Consider the following 9596-nt stretch of genomic DNA (forward strand, 5'->3'; position numbering starts at 1 on the left):
CACCAGAGGGGAAGACCCGAGGCCTCTGAGCTCGCACAGGGTGGGAGGCAGGCCAATGCGCACCACTGAGCCCATGTGCGTGCTGTGCCCCAGGTGAGGTGGCAGAGAATGCATGCCAGCCAGCACCAGCTGGGACGGGCTCAGGGCTCAGGCTGGCTCAGACAGACAGGGAAGCAAGGGTGTCATCAAGGTGAAGATGCCCGGCCGGCGCGGCTCAGCGGCTGAGCGTCGACCTACGAACCAGGAGGTCACGGTTCGAGGGCTCAGGGCTCAGGCTGGCTCAGACAGACAGGGAGGCAAGGGTGTCATCAAGGTGAGGATGGCCCGGCTGGCGCGGCTCAGCCGCTGAGCGTCAACCTACGAACCAGGAGGTCACGGATCGATTCCCGGTTAGGGCACGTGCCTGGGTAGGGGGCGTGCAGGAGTCAGCTGATCAATGATTCTCTTTCATCACTGATGTTTCTATCTCTCCCTCACCCTTCCTCTCTCATATCAATAAAAATATTTTTTTAAAAAGGTGAAGATGGGTGGGAACCTGGCAGAGACCTCAAGGTGGCCCATGGCTGGGACCCTCCTCTCTGAACAAGCCCCCCAGCCCCCCTGTGCGCTCACCGCCTGCCCTGGAAAGGTCTGTCCTCTCAGTTTCCCTCTCAGCGCCCTGCCTCCAGGAGGAAGCTCCTCCACCAGCTCCCGCTGAGAGGCTGAGAATGACCAGTGGCAGCTTCCAGCACATCAGGGAGGCCTGTGGCTCTCATGAAGATGGACGTGGGTCCCAGGCCCGACTCTGCCCCTCACCGGTGACACCTGGAGCTAAATACTCCTCCCCTCCAAGCCCGGCAAAGAGCGCTCACTTCTACCTCGGGGTGTTTGATACGGGAATATGTCCACGGTGCACTAAGTAAAAAGAGCAAATATGGTCCCACATGGGTTAAAAACAAAACACCCAAACCCACATGTACATGTTTGCTGTGCATGGAAACACCCACACAGGTAGCAGGAAAGGTACCAGGAGGGAGAGGGGTGAGAGGCTTTCATTTCATATGCACACAATCCTAAATCATTGGAAAAGATTTAACCCAACAAAGCATGTATTAAGTGTGTAACAAAAATTGAAATTAACGCTATCTCCCCCCTCCCACCCTCCCACCTCCTGCCCTATTCTTATTGTGAGGACTGAAAGGCAAACGTGTGGAGCAGGAGCCAGTGCCTAGTATCCCTCACTTCCCATCGGTTCTTCCCTTCCCGGGGTCTTGGACATTCCCAGGGTTTTTAAAAATGGATGAATTAGCCCTAACCAGTTTGGCTCAGTGGATAGAGCATCAGCCTGCTGACTCAAGGGTCCCAGGTTCGATTCCGGTCAAGGGCATGTACCTTGGTTGCAGACACATCCCCAGTAGGGAGTGTGCAGGAGGCAGCTGATCGATGTTTCTCTCTCATCGATGTTTCTAACTCTCTATCCCTCTCCCTTTCTCTCTGTAAAAAATCAATAAGATATATATTTTTTTAAAAATTGATGAATTAAAGATGTACAAAAATATCCTATATAATAAAAGCCTAATATGCAAATCGACTGAATGACGGAATGATGGGTGGAACAACCGGTTGCTATGACGTGCACTGACACCAGGGGGTTGACACTCAACACAGAGCTGCCCCCAGCCCGCAGGCCCCAGGCCAGCCAAGACGGGTGCCAGAGGGCCCTCCCCCCCAACATCACCCCACCGGTTGCCCCACAGATCGGCCCCGATCGCTGGGCAGGCTTAGGGACCCTACCCATGCACAAATTTCATGCATCGGGCCTCTAGTATAAAAATGCTATTCGAATTCACTGGGCAACTGACGACTTTCCTTCACCACAAAGAACGTTTGCTCGTTTGCTGACGGTCACCTGGCCTCCTGAAGGAATGAATGCATAAGGAGTCCCCCTTCCCCTGCCTGGGAAAAGGCAGCCTTTAAAACCTGCATCAACTGATGAGGTGGACAGGGTTACCACTGCCAGTCACAGAGAGGAAAAGCGAGGTTCAGCACTGAAGGCCTTGTCCAAGGTCAAAGGGCTGCGGGGTGGGGGAGTCAGGTGCATCCACCTGACTGACCCCTGTGCCCGCCGCCTCTCAAGGGCTTCTCTTGCAGCAGGAGCGGGTTTACTGCTCTGCGTGACCAGAGGACAGAACTAGGAACAGGAGCACGGGGTGGGGAGTGACCGAATCTTCACGGCAGCCCTCCAACTCCTCAGGGCTTCCACACTGGCTCTTCCCTCTGCCTGCAATGCTGTTCCACCAGGTGCCTGAATTTTGTATTTTCTCCATATTCAGGTCTCCTCAGAGAGGCCTGCTCTGACCAGATAGGCCCACCTAGGGCTGCCCCCACCATCCACACAGGCCCTGGCCAACTGCCTATCCCCATGGGCCCCCTTCCTGCTCTTTGGGGCATAAGGCTGCCTCCTGGTTTACTAGGTCACTGCCCGTCTCCCTCTCAGAGGGCAGCCCTGGCCCATCCCCAGGAGCTGCATCCCATGTACTTAGAATGGTGCCTTGTGCACACAGTAGGCACCCAATAAAGATCTGGCAAGATACCATTGTTGCCCCACCCACACCCCCTCAGCACCCTTCTCCTGGGCTACAACCCCTGACACTTCCAACTGCCAGCACCTGCGCTTCTCACTGGGGCTTTTCTGGCTGCTGAGCCCTGTCCACATGATGAGGCCACAGTGTCGAGGGTCAGTGTCCCTGGGAGCATCCTTCAGGCAAGGACTGATGGAAGCTGGTGGACAAACACCCCTGCCCCTGCCCCTTGGCACGTTATCCCGATCCCCCTGCATTCCCCGGGGGACCCAGCCTCAGTTTCCCACAGTGGCAATGTGCTGAACACCCACACTGCCTTTTTGTCGATTGCTTCCTTCCCTGCTGGATAAGGCTGCCCTAACCCACGAGGCGGCTTAAGACAACAGCAATGTATTCTTCTCCGGTCAGGGGGCTGGAAGTCTGACATCAAGGTGTGGGCAGGTCTGGTTCCTCCTGGGGAAGCAGAGGGAGGAGCTGTCCCATGCTGCTCTCCTGGAATCGGGTGGCTGCCGGCAGCCCTAGGCTTGTGGCAGCATCACGCCAACCTCTGCCTCCGTCCTCACGTGGCATTCTCCCTGTGTGTGTGTCCATGTGCCCAAATTCCCCTCATCCCATAAGGACACCAGTCATTGAACTAGAGTCCACCCTGATCTAACACAACCTCATCTTAACTCCTTTACATCTGCAAAGACCCAATTTCCAAATACAGTCACGAGTACCAGCAGTTAGGACTTGAACACCTTTTTGGGGGAACACACTTCAATCCACAACACCTTCCCTGTCCTAGTCTCTCCCTCTTCGAGGCTCTTCCTGGGACCATCTCCCAAATATATGCGCTCAAATCCTTGTCTCAGCCTGGGGAAACCCGCGCTAAGACCAAATACTGTTAGAATGAATCAGGGGTCCTCAAACTACGGCCCGTGGGCCACATGTGGCCCGCCGAAAACATTTATCCGGCCCGCCGGGTGTTTTTGCCGCCGCTGCCTGTTGCTTAGCAGCCGACTAGTTTTTTTTTTAAACTATAGTCCGGCCCTCCAATGGTCTGAGGGACAGTGAACTGGCCCTCTGTTTAAAAAGTTTGAGGACCCCTGGAATGAATGAATGGCATTTGCCAGAGGAGACTCATAGGGCAGGGAGCGCTTGCTCAGGGGCTGATGTCGACACCGGTGAGCGTCAGAACTGGGACTTTCCTCCAGGTCTGTCTGATTCCACGGCCCCCAAGAAGAGGGACTGTGGAGAGCTGTTGATCAACAGCGCAGTTACTTTAAAGGTAGTGAGCTCCCCATCCCTGGAAGGTTGCAAACGTGCCAGCAGGGATCACTGCACGAGGCTGAGTGCTGGTTTGGGTGACCTCAGAGGCCCGACTAGCCCGGACATCTGAGTCTGTGCATTTTGAAAGCATGTGGTAAAAGCTCCGGGCCTCCGGGTCAGAGAGCAGAATAACCTTCCCCTGACCTCCCCGGGGCCGCGCAGCAAAGCCAAGTTTCTCCAGCATCCGCTTTAATTTGATGTCTCTTCTTCTCGCTTATTAAAGGGACACAAAAGAGAGAAAACCACTTGAATTGTCCCCCAGACGGGCTGGCTATAAATGTCTCCATAAAGGGCCCAGCCTGGGCTCTGCTGCCCAACAATTACAGCTGCCGTGAGGCCCGCCCAGACAACCAGCCCAGGCACCTCTGAGGGCTCCTCCCTGGCCAGGCAGGTCACTGCCAGCAAGAGTCCCTCTTGGGGGACAGGCTCTGGACCCCAAGGTTTACCCAGGAACCCAGTTGACTCTTGTCCAAACACAGGGGTGGTCCGGCTCTGGAGGGCTTGTTCCCCAACTTCCTTCAAGGTTACAGCGAGCACAGCTGGGAGCGCCTGGAGGGGACAGTCAGCAGTGCGTTCTCTGGCACAAATCCCCCCCTCGCCCCTTGGTTTCCCTGTGTGCGCCTCCAGCCTTAGGCAGGAGGCCGGGAAAGGTCTGATCCCCTAGTTCCTCCTCAAGATCTCTAGTAGCTTCCTCTTGCCCAGTGAACAAAGCCCCAATCTTCAGTCTGGTTAGAGGAAGAGAGAGGGAGAGACCTAAAAGAGCAGAGGTCGTAAGTTATAAGCGTGGACTCTGATGCAAATCTCAGCTTCCCCACTTGCTAGCTGTGTGACTTCGGGCAAGTTGTTGAACCTCTCTGGTAGACAGGTTGAGACTATGAGTGCCTACTTCCTAGGGTTGGTGTAATGCTTAAATTTAGAGTTAAACCATAAAAAGCCCTTAGGTCAGGTCCTGCCACCTGTAGGACTCAACAAAAACTCAAGTCTGTTGAGTACCCCCTCTGTGGCCGGTACTTTGATTGTTTCATTTGGTCCTCGTGAGCAGCTCGTGAAGTAGATATTGTTATTGCCTGCATTCTGCGGAGGACAAAACTGAGATTTTGAGCATGAAGTGGTCCCCCACACTCTCCCAGAAAGGGGTGGAGCTGGATCCGAATCCTGGCTTCTCTGACTCCAGGATGTGGGGTCTTTTTTTTTTCAGGGCCTGGGGTCTCTTGGGGCTCTGGGAAGTCCCTGGATAGAAAAGGAAGGTCTGTGTCAGGCTCTGATGTGCCACCGTTTCACCCACTCGTTTCTTCCTTCCATCGTTTATTCATCTAACGAACATGTACTGCGTTCCTGCTGTTTTCCAGGCGTGGTGTCAGGCCTGGACATAGAGGCTGACAGTGGCCACAAGACCAATGTTCCCTCTGGCTTATCCAGAAACAATAGTTTTCAACTGTAGTTTCAGAATAATCCTTCCATCCCAGCTCAGATGCCTCTCTCCAGGAAGCCAGTCCCCATGACTCTCTTAATAAGATAATCACAGTTAATATTTCAGTGCCAGCTGTGTGCCAGGCACAGGGCGGGGTGCCATCCAGGTACTAGTCCGTTGGTGCAATAAGATGGATCAGGCCCTTGGTCGTTCTGACTTCCGGGGCAGAAGGCACATGATAGGTCCACAGAAAACACTAATAGATTTCCTGTCCCTTCTCCGAGGGGCAGAATTCATTGCATGTTCATAAAAGCCAAAGTGCTTCCAATGGCTGAACTTGACCTGTCCCAACCATGACCTCATCTCCTCACTCATTCTGCAGACACACTGGAATCCTTGCCATTTCTCAATTCTCCAAACACATTCCCACCTGAGGACCTTTGTGCATACTCTTCCTCCTGTCTAGAAGTCTCTTCTCTCAGATACCAACATGCCTTGCTTCATCTCCTTCAGGTTTCTGCTCATATTCACATGATCATTCAGGCCTTCCCTGACCACTGTTTCAAATTGCAACCCCACCCATCCCCACACTCCCTAGCTCCTAACCTTGCTTCTTTTTCTCCAGAGTAGTCATCATCATCTGATAGATTAAATAGGTAAACTATTTGTTAGCATTTGTCTCCCCACTCACTACTCCCCCCACCAAGAATGTGAGCTCTAAGAGGTCAGAAATTTTTTGGTCCGTTTTGTTGACTGAAGTATTCCTAGGCCTTCCAGGAGCATATGGCTATATATAGTACATGTAGAGTATGTGACAGTGTAGTAGGTGCTCAAAAATACTTGTTGAATAAATGAATGTATCCCTGAAGCTCCAAAAATGCTTTGTAAATGGTAGGTAATCATTTGTAAACATAAGTGGCCAGTAAGTGTATATGGTTTTTAAAGACAGCTATATTGAGCTACACTAAGCTGCACGCATTTCAAATATATACAGTTGGATTAGCTTTGACATGTGTATGCATCTATGAAAGCAACACTGTGGAAAAGATAGTCCCGTTCTAATTCCTCCTTCCCCTGGTCTGCTTTCTGTCACTAAGGATTCATTTGTATTTTCTAGAATTTTCTACAAATGAAATCATATAGTAGGCACTCCTGGCTTTTTCTCCCCCCATAATCATATTGAGATGTAACCATGTTGTCTCCTAGATCAGAGTTTGTGCCTTTTTGTTGCTGAGTAGTATTCCATTGCATGGCTCTATCATAATTTGTTTATCAGTTTCCCTGTTGGTGGACATTTGAGTTGTTTCCAGGTTTGGGCTATTATGGAGAAGGCTGCTATGAATGTTTATGCCCAAGTCTTTGTATGGATATGGGGGCATATGCTTTCATTTCTCTTGAGTAAATGCCTGGAGTAGAATGGTTGGATCAGTGGTTCTCAACCTTCCTAATGCCACGATCCTTTAATACAGTTCCTCATGTTGTGGTGACCCCCAACCATAAAATTATTTTCGTTGCTACTTCATAACTGTAATTTTGCTACTGTTATGAATCATCATGTAAATATCTGATATGCTATATGTGTTTCCCGATAGTCTTAGGCGACCCCTGTGAAAGGGTCGTTCGACTCCCAAAGGGGTCGCGACCCACAGGTTGAGAACCGCTGGGTTGGATTATATGGTAGGTGTGTGGTAACTGTATATGACGGCCAAACTGTTTTCCGACGTGTTTGTACCAGTAAAGGATGAGAGATCTGGGTGCTTCAGGTCTCACCAACACCTGAAATGGTCAGTCTTTCCCATTTTAGCCATTCTAATTCGTGTACTGGTATCTTACTGTGCATTCATTTGCATTTCCCTAATGGCTGATAATGCTGAGCATCTTGTCATGTGCTTGTTTGCCATTCTTATATCTTCTTTGGTGAAATAACTGTTCAAATCTCTTGCCCATTAAAAAAAATGTGGGTTGTGCAATCTGTTCATCCCAGTTTTGAATGTTCTTTATATGTTCAGGACATAAATCCTTTATCAGATAAGTGATCTGAAAAAATGTCTTCCCGGTCTGTGGCTTGTCTTCTCATTCTCATAACAGCGTTTTGAAGATAGAAGTTATTTTGATTTTAACAAAGTACACTTTGTCTATCTTTTCCTTTTATGGATTGTGCTTTTGGTGTCTCATCTAAGAAATTTTTGCCTAACCCAAGGCCACAAAGATTTCCCCCTATGTTTTCTGCTAGAAATTTTATAGCTTTAGATTTTTACATTTAGATCTTTTTGAGGTAATTTTAAAATATGGTCTGAGGCATAGATGAAAGCTCTTTCTTTCATGTTTTTTTTTGTTTGTTTATTTGTTTCTTTCCTTTCCTTTCTTTCTTCCTGTCTTGGTTTGTGTGGCAATATTTAGTTGTTCCAGCACCATTTGATAAAAAGACTATTCTCTCTCCACTGGCTTGCCTTTGCAAAACCAGTTGTCCATATACGTGTGGGTCTTTTTCCCATCCCATTGACCTATTTGTCTATCTCTATGCCAACACCACTCAGTTTTGATTACTATAACTTTCTAAGTCTTGAAGTCAGGTAGTGTAAGTCCTATTACTTTGTTCTTTTTCAAAGTTGCTTTGACACCTCTAGGTCCTTCGCATTTTCATGTGAATCTTTGAATCCGCTTATCAATATCTATACCAAAGCCTGCTGAGAATTTGATTGGGATCGCATGGACTCTGTAGATCAATTTGAGGAGAACTGACATCTTAGCAATATTGAGTCTTTTAAACCACGAACATAGTATATTTCTCCATTTATTTAGGTTTTCTTTCATTTCTCTCAGGAATGTTTTGTCGTTCTCTCCTGTCCAAATCTTGTACATCATTTTTCAGGATTTTATATTTTCTGATACTAGTATAAATAGTGTTTTTAATCTCAATTTATCATTGTTCATTGCTCGTATATAGAAATACAATTAAATCTGTATATTAATCTTGTATCCTGCAATCTTGCTAAACTTAACTATTAATTCTAGCATGCACTGGATTTTCTACATACAATATCATGTCATCTGTAATAGTTTTACTTCTTCTATTCCATTCTGAACGCCTTTTATTTCTTCTTCCCTTATTGCACTGGCTAGAACTTCTAGTACAGTGTTGAATAGACGTGGTAAGGACAAGTCATCCTTGTCTTGTTCTTGATCTTAGAGAGAAAGCATTTATGCTGTAAGTATATTGTTAGCTGTAATTTTGTGCTGTTTTTTTTTGGGGGGGTGTCCTTTATCAAGTTGAAGAGGTTACCTTCTATTCCTACTTTGCTAAGAGTTTTTATAAGGAATAGATGATGAATTTGTCAAGTGCTTATGCATCTATTGGGATGATCATGGAGGTCTTTTTCAGTGGTTTCTTGATATGGTGAATACATTGATTAATGGTCAACAGTTAAACCAACTTTGCATTCCTGGAATAATCTCATGTAATTATGGTGTATTATGTGTTATACATTGTTGAGTCCAACGTGATAAAATTGTGTTAAGAATTTTTACAACTTTGTACATGAAGGATACTAGTTGTAGCTTTCTTCTCTTGTAATGTCATGGTCTGGTTTTGGCCTCATAGCATGAGAAGTATTCCCTCCAGTTAATTTTTCTGGAAGAATTTGTGTACAACTGATATCATTCTTCCTTAAATGTTTCATAGAATTCACCAGTGAAGGTTGAGGGTTTCTTTGTGGGAAGGTTTCTAACTATACTGCAATTTCTTTAATAAGACTACATCTATTATTTCTCCTCCTCCTCCTCCTCCTCCTCCTCCTCCTCCTTCTCCTTCTCCTTCTCCTTCTCCTTCTCCTTCTCCTTCTCCTTCTCCTTCTCCTTCTCCTTCTTCTTCACCTTTGGTAGCCTGTGTCTTTCAAGGAAATTCTACATTTTATTTAAGTCATTACATTGGCACAAAATTATTAATAATATTCTCTTATCCTTTTAATATCTGTGAAATTTGTAGCGATGTCATCTCTCTCACTTTTTATATTGCTAATTTGTGTCTTCTCTCTTTCCTGACCAGTATGGCTGTATTAATTGTATTGATCTTCTTCAATAGCCAGCTTATGGTTCTATGAATGTTTCCCTTATTTTTCTGTTTTCTATTTCATTTGTTTCGTCTTCTATTTTTATTATTTCCATTCTTCTGTTTACTTTGGTTTTAATTTTATCTTCTTTTTCTAGTTTCTTTCAGTGAAAGCTGAGGTCTTAAATTCCAGACTTTTTCCCTTTTCTAAAACAGATATTTAGTGCTACAAATTTCCACCCAAGTACCTCTGTAATAGCATTCC

General features: G+C 47.1%; 1 long non-coding RNA gene across 1 annotated transcript; it reads left to right on the plus strand.

Annotated features, from left to right (window-relative positions):
• Positions 1-3078: 3078 nt before the first annotated feature.
• LOC106724992 lies at positions 3079-8853 on the plus strand. The gene is made up of 3 exons (XR_001360821.1): positions 3079-3144; positions 4695-4698; positions 8842-8853. It is a non-coding gene; the product is annotated as an uncharacterized LOC106724992 (long non-coding RNA).
• Positions 8854-9596: the final 743 nt, after the last annotated feature.

This window comes from Myotis brandtii, unplaced genomic scaffold (assembly GCF_000412655.1).
Source record: "Myotis brandtii unplaced genomic scaffold, ASM41265v1 scaffold129, whole genome shotgun sequence".
Lineage (NCBI taxonomy): Eukaryota > Metazoa > Chordata > Mammalia > Chiroptera > Vespertilionidae > Myotis > Myotis brandtii.